A 25,360-nucleotide genomic window follows, 5' to 3' on the forward strand; every position below is an offset into this window, starting at 1 on the left:
CTGTAGTCCACACTTAAGGAGTGGGGAGTTCTGTCTTTAACCATAGTGAAGAACTTTATTTACTGGAATTTCATTTAAAGTTGGAGTGGGAAGGAGGATGATTCTCAGAAGAACAATAGTGTAAAGAACAGAAGAACAATACTGTAAAGCGTAAGGGGTGAGGGAGTTCCCATGTCATAAGCATGATGGGTAGAAATAGTACAGAGTAGGGAATGAAGAAATGGGAAGCCACGTGCTGGTGAAAGGAAGGTTTGGAAAAAGAAAGAGAAAATTTAGCAGTTGTTCTCACTGAACAATTTTGTGAAGAGATACCTAGAGAGGATGTTGTGAATGTTTTCTGAGCAACTCACTGTGAGAAGCCCCTATACTACATCTTTGAGAAAACTTACAGTAAAGATTTACATTCATCTTCTAGGCACCAGAAACTACACTGCTATCTTGTCCAGGCAAAAACTGGTCCACAAGAGAGCCCTATCATATTTGGGTTGCACCAGCAAACAATAAGTTGGGCTGGGTCTAGATCTGAAATGAAAAATCTGTAATCCAAAGACCAGATCGAGCATATTGTTTAATTTCTTCAACCTCAAGGAACTTCTAAAATTGCTTATAGTAGCAGATTTTTGCAATGGCATCCATTAGTTCCACAGCAGTTTCCCATTATTTATCTAAACATGCAAGGGGTAGAGTGGCTAACAGTGGGATCTTTGGACTGTCTTGAAGATTGGACTCTTTTGTTAATTTTGTATTCCTCGATTATTGCTTATACATATATTGTACTCCATTGTGACTCATATTTTTTGGTCTTTACTTTTTACTTACATATAACCCATAATGTTTTTTATGTATGTTTCTACTGTAGAGAGAAGATTATTCCCCCACTCAATGCCTGTTAACTGATTGGCTGCTTTATGGTTGCTATTTCCATTCTGCACACTTGTGTTGAAAGATAAAGCTTCAATAACTTACAAGGAGCAGTTTAGCAAGTTGAAAGAAACTAAATGTAGGATCCATGTGTTTCCACAAAGGATATGCAGGCTTCAATTAGAAAGATGTTTTAAGTGTTTAGGGAAGAAATAAGCATGTTCTAACAAGAGTTTTGCAGTCAGCAAAACAAGGTATGTGGTAAATAGGTCCTATCTTGGGAACTGCCAGAGCCCAGAGCTTGTGCTGTTGGCCCATCCAAGGAAACCAGTTAAATTAACTGTCTGGAAGGCATCCACAGAGATCCTTGGCTGGGAGGCAGAAGCAGAACATGGAACAGGTGCCCCTTTCCACTATTCCTGGGCAGAAAGTCTCATTTCCAGCACATGCTGTGGCAGCAGGAGATGCAGTAAATCAACCAAGCTTCATTTCATCTCAGAAGTCCTCTGTGTACTAATAATGCAGGGAAACTTAACTCATGAAGGAAAGAAAAAATAAATGAATGCTGATGGTTTTTAGAGCAAGTCCCAGTGATAAGCCTGGAACAGGCAAATATTCTTAGTGATTCAGACAATTACTATTAAACAGAGGCCAGTTTCCAAGTGACGTTGTGGTGCCAAACACAACTTTTATCATTTTTGATGAGATTTTATGATGCTTGTTATCTACCAATATTATTAATGTTATTAATGACATAAAAAAACTTAGCATTTGCCACCTGTGTGCCAGAAGGCAGGCCTTCTTCCTTCTTTGGTCTTTGTTCTCACTAGTTTCATAGGCCATCTTTGCTTTGAGAAGGAGCAAAGTTGTCAGCCTAGACCTTGTTTGAGTTCTTGTCTAAAATATATTGGTCACCTAAGTGCATAATTCAAAGAAGCCTCCAGCTTGGTAGCTCCTGGGCCTCAGTCCTTCAGTTTGCCTTTTAAGACAGCTGGGAAATAACAGCATTCAGTTAGCTGTTACTCTCGCATTAGAAAAGTAAAATGAAGTATTCCACAGAAAAATAAAATAAAATATTTCGTTTCAGCATCAAAATCTTAAGTGGGATTGGATATGAACCCTAGAAGAAGACCATCTCTGGGAAATCCCTATTCCAAGGACAGAAGCAATGAGATTCTTAGCCAGAAAGAAGCGATCCTTGGGCCAAATGCAGTGCTGCCCCCAGTGGTCTGGATAGCAATGCTCTGTGAGACCAGCAGCTTTCAGTCTTGGGAAGAACTCAAATCTCCATCAGATAAAAATGTCTAAACTGGCCCATACCCGTATTATCATGGGGTGGACTTGGGTGCCGTGTGGACTGTGCAGGCCACATTTGGGTTGGTTAAGTGTCTTAATCTGCCCTGTACCCATAGCTAATGTATCCGTAAGTGGGAAAGGAGAGACAGATGCTAACTAAATACAACTACAGTCTGCATCATTCACTAAAGCAAGTCAAGTGACCAACCCCAGATCCAAGGAGTGTGGAAGTAGACTGTGCCCTAGATGCTACCTCATAGAAAGAGGAATTATGAGGTCACCTGACAAAAGGATACATGAATACAGTGTTGGGCAAAGAATTAGGACAAATGGTGCAATCCATCACTACCAGTTTAACATCATCTCTTTCAGATTAACTCAGTCTCATTTGGGCAAATAATTAATCACTTTTTATTCAAATTCTCTAGAAGTATTGTTATCTCTTCCTTCTCAGTGGATCTCACAACACCTGATCTTGCCTTCTAATACAGTGTTTGGGAACAGATAGAAGTTTATGTTCTTACCTACATATTGTTCTCTGCTGGCTCCCAGTGACCTCAAGTTCAGATATACCCTACCAGGGAAAACTCTAATTTTGCTGCATCTATTGCTGATGGGTCTTGTGCAATTTATAGGCTGTCCTTGCTGAATTGTCTTTCTTTAGGGGTCTTGGTGTTGAAATTCCTCCTCTGGGACATGGCAATGATTCCCATTCAACCTAGAGCCTGAGTGACCCACCCTGCAGGCCTCTTCTACAAAATCACCACATTCTTTACTGAGAGTCCATTGGTGGGGTCACAAGTCAGTTTCCTGGGGTATGCAGGAAAGTGAATTCTCTGTAAAGCATTCTCAGGCTAAGGCAGGTGAAATAAGCTTTCTTGGTATTTAACACTATCATGTGTTCATTTCTTTTCTTTTTTGACATCTCCCTGTTGGCATAGGACTCATCTTAAGGTCTTTAAATGTTCTAGGATCTGCTGGTAAAAGTGAGGAATAATTTTCCTTGTTCTGGCATTCCTCCAAAACTGTCTGGTTATTTCTCCCACTGTATCATCTTGGATGCTTTTGGCTCTAAATAACAGAAACCCTGACTCAAACTGGATTAAACAAGAAAGAACATCATTATACCACAAAATGAAAAGTCTAGCATTAGGTTTGGTTGATTCAAGGGCTCAGCAATGTCAACTGGGACATGGGTTATTTCCATCTCTTCACTATGAAATCCACACTGTTGATTTCATTCCAAAGCTGACTTTTCTGCATAGCCAGAAGTTGGCTGTAAATAGTACAGTAATACCCCCCTATCCAAGAGGAATTGTTCCAAGACCTCTAGTGGATGCCTAAAAGTGCTGATAGTACCAAATGCTATATATACTATCTTTTTTCCTATCCATATATACTATGACAAAGTTTAATTTATAAATTAGGTACCATAAAGATTAACAACCGTAAGTAAAATATGGGTTAGTTGAACACAAGCACTATAATACTACAACAGTCAATCTGGTAGCTGAGAGGACTAAATGACTAATGCGTGGTAGCATGTGCAATGTGGATATGGTGCACAATTTAAAACTTGTGAATTGTTTATTTCTGAAAATTTCCATGGAATAGTTTCAGACTGTGGTTGACCATAGGTAACCGAGATGCAGAAATCAAAATAAAACCATGGAGACGGGGGGGACTGACTACTGTATAGAAAGCCTGCTTCCTCCATCACCAATGGGAAAGAAAAAAACAAAATTTCTCTGTAACCTTATATTTAAAAACTTTTCCTTCATCTTGATTGGGCCATCTCAGAACAAGTAAGAATGGACAAAGGAATACCATGTGCTGACTGACAAACACCTGGGTTTCTGAACCAACTGCCATCAAGGGGACTGGGATTACCATAATTTTTGCTGAGACTAAGCCCCACCCCAGTAACTAAAGGTGAGTTCAGTTTCTCTGGTCACTATGGACTGTGTGAGGTAAGATGGACAGCTATCAAAATATTCAGTCTATCAATAAGGAGCAAGCAAATATGAAGCTAATTGCTCAAAAATAATCATCTTAAGTGATCATCTAAAACTATCTTTCTAAAGGTTTTGTCTATCTGCTAGAAGGAACCAGTTCACTCATATCTGACCTCCTGCCCCTCAGTTTCTCTTTCTCCCTCTCTCTTTCAGTGGTGGGAAACTTTCTACTCCTTTCTGTCTCATTGAAACTTTCCTTTAAATGTAAGCTAAGTTTTCTACTCTGCTTTACAGTGAAACTCTGTGTTCAGTCTCCACACATTGCTCTTAATATGTAAAGAAAGGCTTAACTATTTTAAATTTTTTTTCTTTGCTGACTAAAGTTAGCTTTCTAAACTTTTGTTTCATTCAACTTTTAAGTTGTGATTCAGTGACACCCCTTATTGTCTAGGGGCCCCTGCCATCCCATGAAGATACATATGCCAGTGACTTAATAAGTAGAGAATGGCAAGGCAGTAAGAAAAACAGGTCAACAGGAAATTCAGAATACATGAAAAAAATATGGTCTGGGCTAGATGGCTCACGTCTGTAATCCCAGCACTTTTGGAGTCTGAGGTGGGAGGATCACTTGAGTCCAGGAGTTCAAGACCAGCCTGGGCAACATAACAAGACCCTGTCACTACTGAGAAACAACAACAACAAAACAAATTAGCTGGGTATGGTGGCAAGACCCTATCTCTACTAAAAAAAAAAAAAAAAAAAAAAAAAAATAGGCATGATGGTGTGTGCCTATAGTCCTAGCTACTTGGGAGGCTGGGATGGGAGGATCACTTGAGCCTAGGACTTCAAGGAAGGTTGCAGTGAGCCATGATTCTGCCACTGCACTCCAGCCTAGCCAATAGACTGAGACTCCACTTCAAAAAAAAAAAAAAAAAAAAAAAATCCATCCCTATCACACCCCTTCCTGGTTTTTCCTCCAGGTACAGAGAATTAGAGCCTTCAAACGCAGACATTATCAATTCGGTCCATGTTGCTTAAGATCCAATTGGCTTCCTTCCTAGCAATTATTATAATTTGTAATTATTTGCAATTATGTCATTTTTTTGTCTGCTATTTTATTGCCTATTTCCTGCACTAGAATGTAAGCTCTATGAGACTTCAACTATATTGTTCATTCACATCCCTACCATCTAGTAGAGAACCTGGCATGGAACAGGCTTCCTATAGTTATTAGTTAGGTGAATGAATGAGTAAATTTTCTCCTTCTAAATTGAATGGTCTTATGCAGTTTAGCACTTTCAGGCCCATTATGTTAGCTGACTCTCAGAATGAGGTTACTCTGTCTACCAGATAATAATAATAATAGTAATTATTCAACATCAGAGATGTTAAGTGATTTGCTTAAAGTCACCCAGTAAATGTGAAATATGAATCTTAAACTCAGGTCTTTCTTTCAAGTCCTATATTCTCTCCATTTTTACTTGTCTTAAAGTTCTCCAAGTTTAAGAACCATTTTAACATGGAGAGATGGTAGAAAGCCTTCTCAAGTCAAAGTGAATAGGGTGAGCCAAATTAGGGAAGGCAACAGGGAGCATTCTGGGAGAAATCCAGTGGTGCATTCTGGGAGCCCTTTCATGTACTTAGCCTCATCCAATGCCCAGGGAGATGTGAGACTTCCCGCAGCCCACAGGACAAGCTTTTCCCTGCCTGTGTTTGCCTGCAAAAACAACTACTACTGCCTCTAGCAATGTCTGGAACCATGTTCCCTGCATAATAAGAAAGTATAAATGGAGGACACAGTATTGAAGTATTGAAATCACAAGATAAGGAAGATTAAATTAGGCTCTGCCTTCCTGAAATGCTCCCAGAGCTAGAGCTACATGGGAGCAAGGCCAGCTACCAGATCTTGGGGCTTCTCCTTTAGCAAAGGGGAAAATCCCAGGCCCTGCAGGCATTTCAAGCTCAGGGATTGGTGGAGGCAGGTCTGTCAGGAGCCCCGGTAACACTACAAACCAGGAGGGAAGCTGACAGGAGGACAAGCAATGCTGGCATTTTCCTCCCTTGGAAATCCCAGGGACTCTAACACCAGAGATCTGAGGCTGCTCTGATGCTTCAGCAACTATATAACCTCCACCATGCCTGAACAGCCTCCTACAAATAAGAAACTATAAGATCTGCATTATCTCAGAATAACCATTTGTAGGACTAGAGTCCGTCCATCAGCAGTAACTGTTCTTACTCAACCTTGATAAAAGCTTTGCCAGATGAGTTGGGCTCTGTTGAAGTTTACTAGCCCTGCCATAACAAGGTAATACAAACTGGGTGGCTTAAATGTAGTATCACAGTTCTGGAGACTAGTAGTCTGAGATCAAGGTGTTCACAGGACCATGTTTTCTGAAACTCTGGGTAGAATCCATCCTTGCCTGTTCCTCGTTCCTAATGGTGGCCATCAATTTTCGGCATTCACAAGCTTGTAGCTGTGCTATGCCAATCTCTGCCTCAATCATCGCATAGCATTCTCCCTGTGGGCCTTTGTCTTCATGTGATATTTTCTTCTTCTTATAACAACACCAGTCACATTAGATGAGGGCACATACTAATGACCTCATCTTAACTTGATTGCACCTGCAAAGGTACTATTCCCAAATAAGGTCACATTCACAACTACCGGGGGTTAGAACATCTACATATTTTTTGGGGAACATAATAACCCACAACAGGCTAATATTACCATATCCACTTTTTGGAGGTAGAAACTGAAGCTCAGAGAAACCAAGGGATTTATGTAACATCACTGTGGTGAATCAATGCCATAATGGCCCCAATATTTTTCCTGCCTCTCTGAATCTACCTATTGGTAGTACATTTCCTTGCTGATGCTGGGCTTGGCCATGTGACTTGCCTCAGCCAATAGGACAGAGCAAGCTTGATGCCAGCAGAGCCCTGGAAAGTGCTAATGCACTAGGATTTCTTCTCTTGCATACTCTGGAACACCGTGACCATTGAGTGAATAAACCTAGGCTAGCATGTTAAGTGATGCGTCTCTGTCTGTGGAGAGAGACTCCAATCATTCTCATGTCACCATATGAAATCAATCAGCACCAGCCAAACCTCCAGTTGACCACAAGTGCATGACCAAACCCCACCAAGATCAGGCAAGCTTAACCCGAATCAGCAGAACCCTTAGCTGATCCATAGATTCATGAACAATTATGAGTGAATGGTTGTTTTGAGCCACAAAATTTGGGAGAGGTTTGTTACACAGAGAAAACTGATACAGTCACATAGGTGTTAAATGGCAGAGCTGGAACTTGTAATCACTATTTGACCTGTTTATACCACACAGTTCCGAATCAATGGGATGGTGATTCATAATTTTCCAGTTGGCCACAACATGAGTTTCCCATGTGTCCACCAGCATCGAGTCAATATACAGAGCCTCTAACTATATTAACTTAAATATTTTGCTTTCCTTCTTTTTTTTCCTCCTTCTCTAAATTATGAATAGAAAGTTATGGGTTTGCCCTTTAGTTATGTGCTTTCTGGCTTTGATGAGATTGACTAAAATCTATGGTGTTAGTGGTGAAGTAAGCAACAAAAGGGAGAGAATGAGGGCTCTGTAGGTGAAAGAACAGTCATCTTAAAAACCATTCAGTTGGCCCAGTATAACGTAGCATTTGCCTGCCTCAGTTGTGTCCCAGGGCAGACGGAGAGTTTAATCCTTGCCCCTCTCATATGAAATAGGCCACCACTAGGATCCTCAATATATTTCTTTTTTTAATCTCTCTCTCTCTTCTGCAGGCTTATGGGTGGAATGCAAGCTATTGGAAGTATTTGAAGATGTGACCAAGGAAGCTATGAGAATTGGAAATGAGGCAGTTGTTTAGAGACGGGCTGATGGGCTTGCAGTAAGGTGGAAGGAGGAAGGCAGATGAGGAAAGGAATGTGCAACTGAATCAATTAGCTGTTACTATGTAACAAACCATCCCAAAACGTAGTAACATAAAACAACAACCATTTGTTATTTCTCATGAGCTTACATATCTACTAGAAAGTTCTGCAAATCTGGATTGGTCTTGGCTGATCTTGGCAGGGCTTGTTCTGGCATCCACTCTCAGCTGCTGAATTAGCTCTCAGTTCCTGGTTCAGGGTGGCCTTGGCTTGGATGACTTGGCTCTGCTCCATGTATCTCTCACATCCTTCCAGCAGGCCAGCTGAAGCCTGTTCTCTAGATTGTGGCAAGGATCCAAGGGAAAGAGAGAAAGCCAAAATGTTCATGCCCTTTTTTGAGCCACTTTTTTCTATGAGTTGGCTACTGTCTCCCTAGCTAAACACATCTCAGCCAAGCCCAGAATCAGCGTGGAAGGTCAGTAACCAAAGCTGTGGGTAAATGGAGGCATGGAAATCTGTGACCTTTAATGCAATCATCTACAATAACAAGCCAATGACCATGAAGTTGGACAGAGAAATAGGTTCCTGGGAGGAAGAATAGCAAAATGCCTGGAGTAAGAGCAACTGGGGTATTTCAGGGAACTCAGCAAACAGTGTGATGACAAAATGAAAGCACAGTCATGCAATCAGCACCTGGGTAAATATTTAGGTTGGAGTCTGTGTTGACCCAGTCTGCAGGTAACCCTCAGCCTGGCCCAGCATTTCACTGCCCTCCTACTACTTACCCGGAAACGACTCTCCTGTATTAACTAAGCAGGAAAGAGGAAACTCTCCTGGAAGACACAAGGGCAGATCCAAGCAGGAGCTAAGGTTTTCCAGAATGTGGTCTTAGGTCTGTGAATGGCTTTTGGACAGAGGCACAGCTGAACATTCCCATGGTTTCTGTGATTTTAAAATCACTACCACCTCTTGACTATGCACCTCTTGACTAATTTCTATTTCTCAAATTGTAGAATAAAAAATGCTGATTCTAAGGATAAAAACACAACAAATAATCCAAAAGTATATAAGATGAAAAATAATAGTGTGAGTTCTATTCCATTCTCCAGAGAATAACAACTGCTCTCAATTTGGGCACTTCCTTTCTGTCTTTTTCCTGCACATGTACTTTTTGCATGTGTCCTTTGCACATTATTAACCATACTTGGGTAATGATGCCAACATTACAAGCATAACTTTCTGACAGCCCAGAAAGCCAACCTTGTCTTCTTCCTTGTTCAACCCTTGTGCCCTTCTGCCCTAACCAGAAAAATACTCCACTTGGTAATGATTCTCTCTCTGTGTCTGTGAAAAATAACATTGGAAAGTCTAATGTGGAAATGTTGAACCAGGCTGGGCATGATGGTTCATTCCTGTAATCCCAGGACTTTGAAAGACCAAGGTGGAAGGATGGCTTGAGCCCAGGAGTTCAATACCAGCCTGGGTAACATGGTAAGACTCCCATTTCTACAAAAAATTAAAATTAACCAGGCATGGTGGCATATGCCTGTAGTCCTAGCTACTCAGGAGGCTGAGGTGGCAGGATCGCTTGAACCAGGAGTTTGAGGCAGCAATGAGCCATGATTGTGCCACTGCATTCCAGCCTGGGTGACAGAGTGACAGTCTGTCTCAAAAAATAAAAGAAAAGATACAAAAGAAATGTTGAATCAAAAAATGTAGGTAAGAGTGAAACAAAAGGAAATTTAAAAATAAATATATATCAATAGATAAAAAGTGGTAAAATGAACAAGATGTGGAAAATGTTGTAGTCTCTACATCTGGCCTAATATTTAATCTAAGAATCTAATGCAAATTTCTTACATCATGAATAAATACGGATGATGGGCCTAGAGATCAGATACATTTTAATAATGAGCAGACTAAGTGAGGCCTCATACCTCTCATCTCCATGTGTAACCTAATTAATCGGGCCATTTCAGTTGCAGAACACTCACTTCCATAACTGTCTTCTACTTCAGAAGTGTGTGTGTTTCAGTTAGAATTTGATTTGGGTGCAGATGCCTATGATAGACAATGCAAACAGTGACTTAAAGAAATAAAAGTTTATATTCCTCTCACATAAGAAAAATTTAAATAGTGCAGGGCAGGTTTAGCACTCCATGGTGCCAAGAATATGAGCTCCTTTTATTTTGTTGCTCATGGCCTTCACTTTATGGCTCAAAATGGCTGCTGAAACTCCAGACATCAAACCTGCATTCCAGCCTGCACAGTAGAGGAAGGAAGTAAAGAAGGGTAAAGGCTCATTTTCTAAGGAAATTGCTCATCAGCCTCACACAACACTTCCTCATATACTGCATTAGCCCAATTTAGTCATATGACCACACCTAGCTGCAAGGAAAGCTGAGAAATGTTGTTCTTGTTCTCAGGGGAGACGTATGTGCCCAGCTAAAAATAAGGTGTTCTGCCACCAAAGAAGAAGGGAAAGGGGATATTGAAGTTCAAGTAGTAATCTTAGACATATAAAGTCATCAAAATTATTTCCCCCCCAAACCCTTTTGAGAAACTGAGTGCGTAAAGATAGATTATGACTGGGCACTTCAAACTTGTTTTAAATATACAATTGGCCAGGCACAGTGGCTCACACCTGTAATCCCAGCACTTTGGGAGGCCGAGGCGGGTGGATCACCTGAGGTCAGGAGTTTGAGACCAGTCTAGCCAACATGGCAAAACCCCTTCTCTACTAAAAATACAAAAATTAGCCGGGCGTGGTGGCATGCCTGTAATCCCAGCTACTCAGGTGGGAGGCTGAGGCAGGAGAATCGTTTGAAACTGGGAGGCAGAGGTTACAGTGAGTCGAGATCATGCCACTGAACTCCAGCCTGAGTAACAGGGTGAGACTCTGTCTCAAAAAAAATAAAATTAAAAAATGAAATGAAAATACAAATAAATATACTATTTTTTTCAAAGGATAGAAGGAGCATTATCTAGGTTGAATAATGCAGAATATTTTAACTTATTGCAGCCAAATTGGTTTCCATATCCCCAGGGGCATCCCAACCCAGAGGCTTTCCCATAGAACCATGAGGAAAGATCTCAATTGTCTACACTCTAGCTCTGAGATAAGGCAGTGCTCTCTCAGCCCTTTAAAGGGGGAGAAGGATGTTAGTTCTATTCCTTAGGCAAGAGGGCCTCACCTGTGGCCAGTCAACCCCAGGTTCTGCAAGAGTGAGAAGCAAAAAGCCTACTTTGCGTTGCCTCTATCTGAGGAGAAGAAGCCAGGTGTGCTCTCAGATGGTCGGAGTAGTGCTTGGGAAGATGTCGGGAGGACCAGGTAGAAAGCTGAGAGTGAGCTTCTCTTTGCTCACTGGCTTCTCAGCTAAAAACCGCTGCAGAGGAAGAGGGACATTATGGGCCTGCAGCAAACTCTCTCTCAACCTTCAGTTTCCCAGTGTATAAAATGAGTATGATGAAACTTGCCTCATAGATTCATTAAAGGGTTGTTTAAAAAACATTTAGCAAAGTGCCCGCTGTATACCTCCATTTAATGCATACAAGTTCCTTTCTCTTCTTCCTTTTGGAATAACATAACCTGATTGTAAGAACATGTTTCCACAAGACAACATGATGAGAAATGTTTGGCAAGATCTAGAATTGCAGTATGGTAGCCACTGGCCACATGTGGCTATTAAGCACTCAAATGTGTCTATTGTAACTAAGAACTGAACTTTTAATTTTATTTCATCTTAATTCATTTAAACTTAAATTTAAAACCTGATGCTTGATTAGAGTATTGAAAAATGTTTAAACATATTTGGAACAATTTGGGTATGTGAATTTCCTTTTTCAACTATAAATCTTACAAAATCTAAACACAGATCGACTATTCTGAATAAAAATTTAACATTCAAATTAAAATGTGCTACATGTAACAAATACATACAAGATTTCAAAAAAATACTATAAAAAAGAGAATGTAAATAAACTCATTGATAATTTTTATGTTAATAACTTTCATGTTGAAATATGTTGATATATTGGGTAAAGTAGAATACAATATAAAACTAATTTGTCCTGTTTCTTTTGAATTTTCTGATGTGATGATTAGAACATTTAAAGTTACATAAGTGGTTTGCATTATATTTCCAATGGACAGTGCTAAGCAGAGGATAGCAAATAATCATTTGGATTGAGTCTTCTCACCAGACTGACTAGTGATTTTGGCCTTGCACAGACATTTCATTAATTAACTGAGCACCTATCCTGAGCAAGGGATAAAGTGGCAGTTGAATCAGAAATAAGCACACAAGCAAACATTGTAAATAAGACAATTTCAGATAATTATCGTAAGTAGAAGGAAGGAAATAAAGTAATAAAACAGAGAATAATTACCCAGAAATGGAGCTGGTTTCTTTACATGGGAGGGCAGGGAGAAAGGCCTCTCAGAGGAAGGACATTTGAGTTAAGATTTGAAGGGTAAAGATGAGCTAGAAGTGCAAAAGTTTAGATGAGGGGAACATTTTACAGAAATATTGAATGGTTATGCTCAAGGTCATGCTCAAGGTCATGGTTATGCTCAAGCTGCTAAGTCAGACTAGCATTATATACCCAGACTGATCTGTCCCTAAGTCTGTGATCATGTCCATTTGTGGGAGATGCTAATTTCCACTCTGACAAAATTGTTGACACTAATGAACTGCCCTCCCCCTTCCCCATTATGTAGAACACACTTCAGCAGGGTATTGGTGGGGCATTTCCCAGTTAGATTCCTAAGAGCAGAAATCCAAAACAACAGTTCTATACAGGTAGGCATATGTCATATCTTGGAGAAAAGCATCCTTTCTACTCTTTTCAGCCTCTTGACTTCCTATAACAAGAACCAATTACAAATATTGCAGAGCAAGAATCAATGAAATAAAGAAATAATGGGAATGATTTCTGAGGACAGGAATTAAATAAGTGCATCTTTCCAAAGTTATGACTTAATGGGGTCAGGAAAACAAGCTCCAGGAATAGAAATGACCTAATGGGAAAATAATGGCAATTCTGAAAGAGGAATAGTGGGGATTTGGGTGTAAGGGACTAACCATCATTATAGTCCCATGGGAAGTTATTAGATCTGGAAAGGTAGCCATCCCTTCATGCTTCTATAGACCAAAAAAAAAAAAAAAAAAAAAAAAAAAATGGATGTAATCAGCCATATCAAGTTACAGAATTTCACAGGCAAACTGATGATGGAGCACCAATTTTTTCTGACTTAGAACCTCCAATATTTTTCTTTAAGTCTGGGGGCTGCTGTGAAGTTACAAATACACGGTATGGAGCCATTTAAGCTCCAGATCTTGACCTTTTTTTTTTTTTTTTTCTGATGCTGCCACTAAGAGTCCAGAAATCTGGTCAGCCTTTGCTTTACTTCATAAGAAGAGAAGAGGGCTGAAAAAAATATTCATAGACACCAAAGCAAAGATGGAGAAAGATGACACTGGTGTTACAGGAATAAACCTGGAGCTGAAGTGATTGGGAAGCCCAAAAGGACATCGAAAGTTACAGGATTTAAGACCACAGCCAAAGTAGCTGTGTCAAAAGAATAATTCAAGTTTTAAAAACTCATTTTTGTTTAATAAGAAAAATTATATGTCTACCTCAGAAGTCTTTCTTGGGCCCTAGGTTTGTAAATCCAATTTCCCACTTGACTTCCAACCCCAAATAGAAATTAGGATATTTCATGGTCACCCCAAATGGAACATGGCTAAAATAGAACTTTGGGGTTCTATGCCTAGCTTTTCCTATCTGAGGGAATTAACACTACTTAGTTGCTCAAGGCATACCATCCCACATCCATTTTATCACCAAGTCCCATTCATTCTGCCTCCAAAATATATTTAGAACCTTTGTCTTCACTTAACCTCCAGAAAAGAGGTTAGGGTTAGGGATTGGGTTTGGGTTAGGGTTAGGGTTCAAGTTGTCATCATCCCATGTGGCAGCAACAGTCTCTTAACTGGTGCCCTGGCTTCTCTCCTTGACCTCCAACCCCCAATCCATTATTCAGGTGGCAGTCACAAGCCTACCCAGATCCAGGGGAGGAGATATAGACCCCCAAGCACTCAGTGAAAGGAGTATCCGAGAATCTGTGGCCATTTTATTCCAAACTGCTGCATTCACTCTTACAGAAATCAGTCTCCATCCTACCCGTTGGAGAGCACTTCTGGCACTCTCACTGCTTCTGTCACTGGCCTTGACCGATACAAAAAAAAAAAAAATCCACACCAACTTCATCCTTTACAAAGTCAACTTTTGCATTCTGCCCACAGAAACAGGGCAGGTCTCTGTTGAAACCTTAAGGTCTTAACTCAGTCCAGTTCTATATGTCTTCATTATTAGCTCTAGTTGTGTTTCAACCATTTATTAGTCAGATGGCCTTTGGCTAATTATTTAGTCTCCCTGGGCCTCAGTTTTCTCATCTGAATTAAATGTCCTTGTATCTCATCATTTCTAAGTGCTTTGCAAGTCAGCCAGCTCTATGAGAGTTCAGCCATTGGCTATGCTCACAGGCCATTGACACACAGTTAATAATAATTTTTTAGTTGCATTAGTTTTAAGAGGGCTTGCTTCTATTTCAACTTTTCACAGAACATGATGCAAACCTCCTGAGGATCTGAGCTGCCTTGCCCTCCCTCCTCCCCAGCATCTCTAAATTATTCTTACCAACTTTTGATGCTTTGATTGTTTCCATAGCCAATTTTCTAAAAGCTGCTTTCCTTTTTGACTCAGCCAATTTGTCCCTATGCCAGTTTTCCAAGCAAGCCCCTATCTGATTTGGCCTTCTAAAAAATTTCTGCAAGGTCTTCTTTTCTCTCTAACTGTTCCAATTTTGTTCTTGAGTCTTATTCAAAAGAGGCTTCTATACCTTTTATTAGCATAAATTTATAACAAAAAGCAATTTATCTTGTTTGAATTTTATTTTTCTCTATGTTAAATGGGCAATGCATGCTAAGGCAGATAACTAAATTCCCTTTACATATTGGAGATTCATTTAAGCTGGGATAGAAGACAAAGATAATAAATATTTTTCAAAACTATTAAAACTTTTAAAAATCAATCATGATTAAATTGCATACAGAGAGAAGGAATTTGTTTTGTTTATTTCGAAGCCTCTTTTTCTAAATTTTGGCTCTGAAATATATATGAGCATATCACACATATATGCAAATGAAAATAATAAAAGTAAGTTCTAATGAAAAGACATTTAGCACCTTTAATCAAACTAAACCACTTTGAGGCATCAACAATCCAGAGGAGTAAGGCATGTGTGTGTGTTTGTTTTAAAATTTTTATTGCAGTATAACATTGACATAGAAGAACACATAAGTAATAACTATGTGATCTGATGAATTTTCACAAACTTAAAACACTCATGTAACCAGCAAAAGTGTTATCTTATTTAAAAAGTCTCACTGATGGGCTCTTGAGAAACACCTGTATAGTTGTCCTACCTTGTTATTAACTTTATGTAAGCCTAAGGCTGTCTCTCCAACTCAATGATATATTCTACATGGCTGGATAGTAGGATTGTAGTTTATACCACACATTTTTTCTAACATAGTGGTAGCTAAGTGCCCTGAAATGAGGACACACTGAGTAAATGAATATGAACTATATCAGACTCAGTTTATTAAACATTAATACACACAAATCTCTGCTCTACATGCTTTTGCTTCCTATTTTATCTTCTATATCACTGGCCTTTCCTTCTAAGTCTTTTTGCTGTCACCAACCTCACTGACAAATTATTTAATCAATTATTGACAAAATACTTAAGTTTCCTACAACTCAACTATTCTTCATCTAAACCTCTCTCTGGCCGAATTCAATTGGTCCCATGGCTTTAAATAACACCTGTAAGCTAACGACTCTAGAGTTATAACCTGTACTACAGCGAATTAATTGCATTTATGGCCCCAATTAATGGCCTCTCTATATCCCTCTCATATCTTGATGTGAGCTGTCGCAAAGTCACACTGCAACAACTCACATCAAGAGGTAGAATCTATTTCCCTATCCAGTGAATCTGAACTGGCTCTATAACTTTCTTTGGCCAATAGAAGGTTGGGGAATACCAATTGCATTACCAACTTTAAGCCTGTGCTTACTCTTGAAGCCCTCCCTCTACCGTATGATCAAACCCAAGGCAGCCCACTAAAGAATGAAAAACCGCGTGGAACATTACACTCATTGACAATCAACCAACCCCCAGAAGCAAAGCCATCTAACAAACTTGCAGCTGACTACTGATGCATGAGGTAACTCAAGCAAGACCAAATGAGTCCCCCCCAGCTTAACCCAGCTAAATAAACAAGCTGCAACATCATAGGGTAACAAAATAGTTATTGTTTTAAACTGCTGAGTTTTGGTGTGGTTTGTTACACAGCAATAGCTAACTGATATAGCAGCTTAGACATATGTGTAGACATGTATTCAATACCAATCTACACCTCCATATAGATATCTCATAGCCATTAAAAGAACTATACCAAATTTGATGTTTACCCCATCTAAAAACCTCTTCAGTGTTTTCCTTTCGAAAAGTGGCCCCCTTATCTGTCCAGTTATTCAAGCCAAAACTCTGGATGATACCATTTAATTCTTCCTTTCCTTCACCTTCCACATTCAATCCATCAGAAAGTCCTGCTGATTCTAATTTCTAAATTTTTCTTGAATCCATTTAGTTCTGTCCACTCCATTCACATCACTTCTGCCAGGCTAAGCTGCTCACGTCTTATGCCAACAGCACTACAGTAGCCTCCTGTCTGATCCCTTCTGAACCTCTCCAAACCTTTTTTACACAAAAGTTAGTTTTGGTTTAAAAATCCTAGAAGATCATGTCAGTTCCCTGCTTAAACCATTCAGAAACTTTTCATCATGCCTAGAATCAAATCCAAATTGGGTATCATGGCCCATGAGACCCTCCATGACCTATTTCCTTTCCTTCTCCCCAGTCTTTCTTCCCGCCACTCTCACTCTTTGACTCACTACATTCCAGCCACATTTGCCTTCTTTATATATATATATAAATGTATATATAAAAATATATATAAATATATATATATATATATATATTTTTTTTTTTTTGAGAGAGAGTCTCACCTTGTCACCCAGGCTGGAGTGCTGTGGTGCAATCTTGGCTCACTACAACCTCCACCTCACGGGTTCAAGTGATTCTTCTGCCTCAGCCTCCCTCCTGAGTAGCTGGGACACCAGGAGCACACCTCCAGGCCCAGTTAATTTTTGTAATTTTGTGTAGAGAGGGGGTTTCACCATTTTGACCAGGCTGGTCTCGAACTCCTGACCTCAGGTGATCCACCTGTCTCAGCCTCCTAAAAAGCTAAAGTTTCAGGTGTGAGCCACCATGCCCAGCCCATGTTTGCCCTCTGGCTTCTCCTGAAATAGCCAAGCTCTTCCTCATCTGAAGGGTTCTGCTCTTGCTCTTTAATCTGCTACAAAAGTCTCTTTCCTTTCTTCTTGCTCTTTGCCGGGTGTCTTCCTTTACCTCTTTCTTATCCCAGATTGTCTCGCCACCTTTTGAAGGTCTTTTCTGGCCACCCTGTCTAAAGTGGTCTTCTTGCCCCACCATTTTTCTCCATTGTCCCATCCTATTCAGTTCATTGAAAATATTACGATTGCTGATTCTTGGTGTATTTACTTAACAATATGTGTTTTCTTGCCTGTCTTTTCCACTAGATTTGAAATCTCATGGGGGCAGGATACCATGTCTACTTTGTTCACTTAGCATCATAAGTGCTTTCCACAAATTTTGGCCCATGGTAGGCACTCAGTAAACATTAGTTTAATAAACTAATCTAAGTCTTCCAATAACACTATTAAGTAGATTTTTATCATCCTAGTTTTACAAATAAGAAATTTGAGGGCAGGCATTATTTGTATTACTTATACTCAGAGTAGAGAGACAGTATGGTAACCAGGCCAATTTGTCAGAGAAGTGGAGTGGGGACATGAACCCTATAGTTCCTATATAGAGCCCAATCTTTAATCGCTCAATTCCCATGACTTGAAAAACAAGCAATTGTGCTCTTGAGGGAGGGAGTGTTGCAAAGGGATGTGAAGAACAGAATGCTCCCACCCAGACAGGTTTCCCCCTCCTTGAACTGCTGCTGCCACTCCAAGAGTCATATCCTCACCCAATTAAATCCAGATGCAGGAAGGAAGGGATAGACAATAATGGCTCTTCCTCGTACTTTCCACTCAGAAAAGAGAAAAATAGTTTCCTGAAGCCTTCAGTGGATATCTAGTTACATTTCATTGGCCAGAATTTGGTTCCACTCCCACTACTATCATTTGCAAGGGAGACCAAGATTGCCACTCCTGATTTACGTTCATCACCATTCATCATCACCTGGGCTAGGCTGGTTCCACCCGAATGTATCAAGATTCTGATATCTACGATGGAAGGGAAGAATGGCTATTGATCATACCGGCAACAGCATCTGCCATAGCAATTGAATTACTCTAGGTTCTTTTGTCCCTCTTTATTCTAGAAAATATGGATGTTATGGATTAAGTCCATGGACTAAGAAACTTAGAGCTCAATCTGATGACACTGAGTCTTGAAAAAGTTAGTCTACTCTTCTCAGTAATTGATGAACCCATATGTTGTATCCAAATAGTTTCAACCTCCCAGCAATGGATAAATTTATATACCTGGCATACAATAACAAAACCACACCATATAACAAGGCATTGTCCTAATGATAAATCTAAAATTGTCCTGATAGACAAATCCAGCCATGTTTTAAATTCAGCACTTTATAAGCAACCTAAATGTGCTAATATCAAAATAAATCACTTTTGGTAAACCTCAGTGTTACCTTGTTCTCTTCCCCATAAAGACAACTTTTATTTTCCACAAAATTCAATCTACATATTTCTGTTTTACCAGCAGTCATACAAGAGTTGTTGAAAATTATTTATAGATGAATAGAGGCAAGTTTGGCCTTGTAGAGCTGAGCTTTGGCTGCGAACTGGGAGACTGGGTTCTGGTCCCAGAACTTCCAAAAACTAGCTGTATGAATTTAGGCAAGTTACTTCATTGCTTCTTTGGTAAAATATGGAGATTAAAAAGATTATATCTGATAACCCAATTGAAACCATTTGAACAATATATTAGTAAGGGTAATTGATTCTAGCCGTTACAACAAACGGCCCCCAGATTCTAGTAGTTTAACACAATGAAAGTTTATTTCTCACATAACAGTCCAGTTGGATTCATAAGGCATTTTTGCTGTCTTTCCTCCAAGCAGTGTTTCAAGAACCCAGCTCCATTCACCCTATGATGCCACCATCCTCAGCATTTGGCTTCCATGGCTCCTGTAAGAGAAGAGAACATGAAGAACAAAACAGGAGGTTTTTATGGGAGGCATGTCAATTTAACCAGATACTTTGCCCAGAACCTTGTCACATGGCCTCTGCCTAAATGAAAATGAGGCTAGTGGCTGGGTGTGGTGGCTCATGCTTGTAATCTCAGCACTTTGGGAGGCTGAGCCAGGAGGGTCTCTTGAGCCTAGGAATTCAAGATCAGCCTGGGCAACATAGGGAGACCTCATCGCTACAAAAAAAAATAAATTAAAAATTATCTGGGCATAGTGGCACATGCCTGTAGTCTCAGCTACTTGGGAGGCTGAAGTGGGAAGATCGCTTGAGCTGGGAGGTTGAGGCTGCAGTGAGCCGAGATCATGCCACTGCACTCTAGCCTGAGTGACAAAGTGAGACCCTATCTCAAAGAAAAAACAAAAAATGAGGCTGGGTAACATAGCCTGTGAGACCTGAAAGAAGCATCAGGATTGGTGAATATTAATACCATCTCTACCATAAACATTTTTGGAAATATTTCTTTTTTTCTGAGAAAGGGTCTTGCTGTGTTGCCCAGGCTGGTCTCAAACTCCTAGCTTCAAGCAATCTTCCCACCATGGCCTCCGAAAGTGCTGGGATTACAGGCATGAGCCAACAAGCCTGGCCCCGGAAATATTTCTTTCTCTAAATTCAAAGTAACTAGGGGGAATATTAATCTCATTCTAAATATTTTATTTTGTTACTCCCTATCCTTTGTTTTCAAGCACCTCACACTACTATTATGTGTTATCACGAGTCAACTGTTTATATGTCTAACTCCAGCTGTTGGTTGGGAGCTCACTGAAAGAGGAAACCTTTGTAATTCATTTTTGTACCCTGAGGGCTTAGCACAGAGGCTGGCACCTATTAGACCTAAGAAGGATTGGCAACTCTGGACAAATCAGAGAGGAAGCGTTGTCAACTCTTTTCTCCTGGTGATGATGATGGTGATGGTCAATGTCCACTCCCAAATATCTATATTGGGAAGAGCTGGTTTGTAGGGTGAACATTTGTCTTTTGAGTGTATACTTGAGGGAGGGATGACATTATGTTTGTTTTATACTCTAGAAAAATTGGATAAAATAGCAAATGTAATTTTACAGAATGATGGAGAGGGCATACTGAGGTGGGAGGCAAATAATAGAAGGAGATGTAAAACTGTCAACCTTGATCCCCACAGTGATGGGGGATGATGATAGCAGGAGTTAAGTTATGGGATGATTGTATGTGAACCTCAGTTCTTCTGCAGCATAAGCTGGCAGGATCCTCTCCTTGACCACCTCAGGTGACCTGCTGGAGCCCATAGGTCTCACCAGGAGAGGGTATCAGGCCACCAAACAACTGATGTAATAGTTCTTCTTGAGGACAGTCTCTAGCTTGCCCTCTATCCCATCCCACAGTCTAAAAATGCTACCCAACATGGCCTAACCCAGAGTCTACTCCCAAATAAGTGATTCTGCAGGTTGCTAGAATTCAAAGATGCTCACACCCCAGAATTAGAAAACATCACTGTGGCAGTTTCAGGTTCTCAGCAAGCAGACCAGGAATGCACATGTGAGCTTCCTTTATTTCAAGTTAAGGATGCATTTTCGGTTTTTAAAGTTCAACAATAATAAACATCAGTTGAAAGCCCAACTTCTAGAGCAGTGCTATTCAATATACTAGCACTGGCCTGTGTGACTATACAAATTTAAACTAATCAAAATTCAACAAAATTTAAAATGCAGTTCCTCAGTGGCAGTAGCCACATGTTAAGCACTAAATGGCCACATGTGGCTAGTAATCACCTTATTGGACAAGGCAGCTGTAGTACATTTCTGTCATCACAGAAAGTTATGTTGGATAGCATTCCTCTAGAAGCTGCTTCCATGAAGCTGTGTGCCAGCTTTCTAAGTCAAGTTCTGTCGATCCTATTTGGTAGAAAATACGATAAATGTTTTAGAAAAGCATAAGAGGACCTTTATTTGGCTGAAATTTAAACATATGCATGCAATTTCTTAAAATATATTTTACATATTTGAAGGTTCAGTTCACCTTGGAAAGCCAAATTTCACATCTACAATATGAACAAAATTTTAGCTTCCTGGAGCTCAGTGATAATTATGGATTATAGGTTAAAAATAAAGTTAATAACTCCTAACAAGAGCATGAGCAATGTTAAGACTTTTTCCAGGTAACATTAGAAGCAAGAAATAACTAAAAAAGGACACTGCTTATTTTTAAGGGTATTATCTCCACGTACATATCATTTTAAAGAATAAAATTTTGTGTAATATTTTTCAAAGCACAGATATTTCTTGTACATGTTAACCTTCTAAGCTGTATAATAAGATATGGCATCGTTTCTTTCCAAGAAAAGAAGTTCACCTAAGAGAAAAGTGAATCAGCCTGGATCCTATTTTATTATTGGTCCAGGAGAAGCAAGGACCCTACCTGACTTCAGGGAGACCATCTGGGCTAGTTATTAGAGCTGTTTATAAAACCCTGGCTCTCCTTCTCTAGGGGTGTGGGAGGACTCACTTCCCCACTCCCTAAAGTAAAAAAAAGGCCACATGACTTGGCTTAAACATGAGTAAGAGTAATGAATGTCTCTTCCAGAAGAAGCATTTAAGTAACTGTGCTTGACTCATTCCCCCTTTCTCTCTACATTGACAATCATGGAATCCCAAGTTGGAAACTCCATCAGCAGATATCCACTAGTGAGTATGATGAAGAAAGGCTCTGTTGATCTACACTGGGCACATAGCAAGAGGAAAAATAAACTTTTCTTATATTAAGCCATTATGAGCATGAGGATGTTTGTTACTGCAGTATAACATGGCATTTGCTGACCAATACCTCATCCAAATCTAGGTCATATGGCACCAAATGGCAACATGGTTCTGAGTCTTTTGTTTCTATGAATACAAAGTGAAAAAGCTGTATGTGTACAAATCAAGAATCACGTAAAGGTGAAGAATCAAACTTGACGAAAGCAATCCTAGGGGCTGGGCGTGGTGGCTCATGCCTGTAATCCCAGCACTTTGGGAGGCCAAGGTGGGTGGATCACATGAGGTCAGGAGTTCAACACCAGCCTGGCCAACATGGTGAAACCCAATCTCTACTAAAAATACAAAAATTAGCCAGCCATGGTGGTGGGTGCCTGTAATCCCAGCTACTTGGGAGGCTGAGGCAGGAGAATCGCTTGAACCTGGGAAGTGGAGGTTGCAGTGAGCCAAGATCGCACCACTGCACTCCAACCTGGGTGATAGAGCAAGACTCCCTCTCAAAGAAAAAAAAAAAAAAAAAAAGCAATCCTAGGTCTGATTTCCTACAGACACTAAACATAGAAAGAAGAAATGGCTCATTCATGTGAGCACAAACGGTAAAGAGGTTTATTTAAACTCTGCTGTGAGCTTGGGCCTCCTTTCCTGCCTGGTTGAATTTAAAAATACCATATAGACTGTGTATACCTAAGATGCTTTTCCTACAAGAGCCTTAAAATTTTCATTTCTCTCTTTCTACATATGCTGCCAAGAGAATTTTTTTCTTTAAGAACAAATAAACTAAAGAAATTAACATCCAGCTTGCTGAGTCACTTGTTTTCCACTTGAATTTTAACTACAAGGATCTGAAGACAGCCTGTGTTAGGCAGAGAAAGAAAGAGACAGAGAAAAAGTCAGGGAGAAGAGAGGAAGAGAGACACAGCTGGAGAGTCAGGGAGAAATTCAAAGAGATGGGGAGAGAGACTGGTTCTGGAAAGAAAAGATAAATTAAGTTAAACAGAAAAAGCAAAAGTAATCTTTGAAAGGTTTATTTGAGACATATATTTTCTTACTCTGTAGTGGGAGCTCTGAATAAAAATATTTAAATAAAAGCTGTCATGTGATTAAGGTTTGAGTTGGGGTTTAATGATGGAAAGAGCAAGGTATTTAGAGCGAAAGATCTAACTTTTGTATTTATTTTTCATTTTTTAGTGTTTTTGATTTTTTAATCCCAGGTCCTCTACCATTGACTATCTGACTTTAACAAAATCAGTTCACTTTTGTGTCTTGGTTTCCTCATCTATGAAAAGGGAATAGAAAAACTTACCATATAAGTTGGTAGGGAAGATACAATTCTATAAAATATATTGGATGATCTGTGAAACCACCTGACACCAAAAGGGAATAACAAATTCCACTTCTCTCTTCTTTTTTTACACCATCTCTTTTTAATTCTACCAGAAAGTTTCTTTCTCTATGAGGCTTCTTGAAGACTAGCTGTATACAGGAAAACTGTAGTTCTAATTCTGCTATTTATTGGAATACTATGTCAAGTTTTTCCTTTCTTATTCTATTTAATCTTCACAATAACCCTACATGAGTTTATCTTCATTTTACAGAGAAAACAAAGGCTTACAGAGGTTAAAAAAAATTCCCAAATCCACACAGATAGTCTTTTAGTAATCTATTGCCATAATAATACAGTATTGAAATTTCCCCCAAATTCAGCAGCTCACAACAACCATTCTGTGTGACTTATCAACCTGTGGGTCAACTTGGCCATTCTGCTGGTTGAAGCTGGCCTCAGCAGGACCCACTCCTGCAACTGTAGTCATCTGGGCTTTGGCAAATCTCTTTAGTCTATAGCCAAAGAGCAATAAGTGAGCAGCAAGAAACTGAATAATCTCTGACTCTTTTATTAAATAAAATGCTGATCTTGGGCCAGCTAACTAACCTTCCAGAACCCCATGCCAAGGCTTTCCTTTGGTCCAGTGCCTTAAACCCATGCAGTCCTGGGGTAGAGAAATGAGGAAGCCCATAATTCTGGCAGAAAGGCTGCCTCTATTCCCAAATCCCCCTGAGACAGATGAATGATAGCAGGATGGAGCCTGCCAAGGACACACAGACAGGGCATACAGAATCGTCCAACCTCTCACCAATTCAAGGGCAGGGCAATTAAGATGCCAGAACTCACCACAGCTAGAGATTATTTATGTTAAATGCTTTAGCACAATGCGGTCCACTAACCAGCAACATCAGCATCACGTGGGAGTCTGTTAGCAATGTTGACTTTTGAACTTCATTCCAGACCCACTAAACCAGAATCTGAGAAGCACAGGTTCAGCAAGAATCGCACCAGGATTATACTACTGGAAAAGCATGTGTAGCCAGATTTACTGTATTAGACGAATTAACCCTTCAAGGCCCAGCACCTTACAGAGTTTCTGACCTCCCACCCAAGCACTCAATACTTTCCACTGTCAATTGGCCCTGCTCTCTGGGATGAGTGCCTGGTATTTTTGCTTGCTCCATATGCATTTCCTTCTTGTTTGCCTCATTCTGATTTTTCCTTGAAAGGAGTTTCCTTCCCCACTCCTAGGCGATGTGTGTCAGGTTGGACTTATCTTGGCTTCCGGGAATGAATATATGACCCAGGTCTGACCAATAAAAAAAAGTAGGGATTTTGCTGGAACGATTGGAAAAGTGGCATGTTCTTTTCTGCTGTTGATGATAATTGGCTGAGTCTATCTGAGAATGAAATCAACACAGAGATGATGAGAGATAAGTTCCTGATGACATTGTTTGAGGACCTAAATCAAGCCTTGCTTGAAACTATAGATCTGATTCCAGATTTTTTAACTGCATACGCCAATACATTTCCTTTTATGCCTGTTATTGTGGTCTGGTTTCTATAATTTGCAAGCAAAATGGTCCTGGTCTGCAAAGCCACCCTATGTTGTAAGCTTGATGCCCCCCCTTACAAGTTTTTGCCTCAACTTCCTGTCTCTCTTCTGTTTCCAATCACCTGTGACAGTCATTTTCCAATTTCCAAATTACAAAATTTTTACATATTATATTTGCTGTCGTAATCACAAGTGGGAATTGACCCCAGAGACTTGGGATAGACACAATTCTTCAATAGCATAGAATAGGCCTGAAGTGCTGGGTTCTGTCTAGAAGCTCACTACTCAAACATATACTATGGGGGAAAGT

The 25,360-nt window shown here is 39.9% G+C and overlaps 1 long non-coding RNA gene across 1 annotated transcript in view; it reads right to left on the bottom strand.

Annotated features, from left to right (window-relative positions):
- The window catches only part of LOC134738909 (uncharacterized), a 208,977-nt gene that overhangs the window by 167,072 nt on the left and 16,545 nt on the right, over positions 1-25,360 (bottom strand). The window contains exon 2 of the long non-coding RNA XR_010125181.1: positions 19,263-19,382. This is a non-coding gene — a long non-coding RNA (uncharacterized LOC134738909). The remainder of the gene's footprint in view (positions 1-19,262; positions 19,383-25,360) is intronic.

Source organism: Pongo pygmaeus, chromosome 21 (genome assembly GCF_028885625.2).
Source record: "Pongo pygmaeus isolate AG05252 chromosome 21, NHGRI_mPonPyg2-v2.0_pri, whole genome shotgun sequence".
Lineage (NCBI taxonomy): Eukaryota > Metazoa > Chordata > Mammalia > Primates > Hominidae > Pongo > Pongo pygmaeus.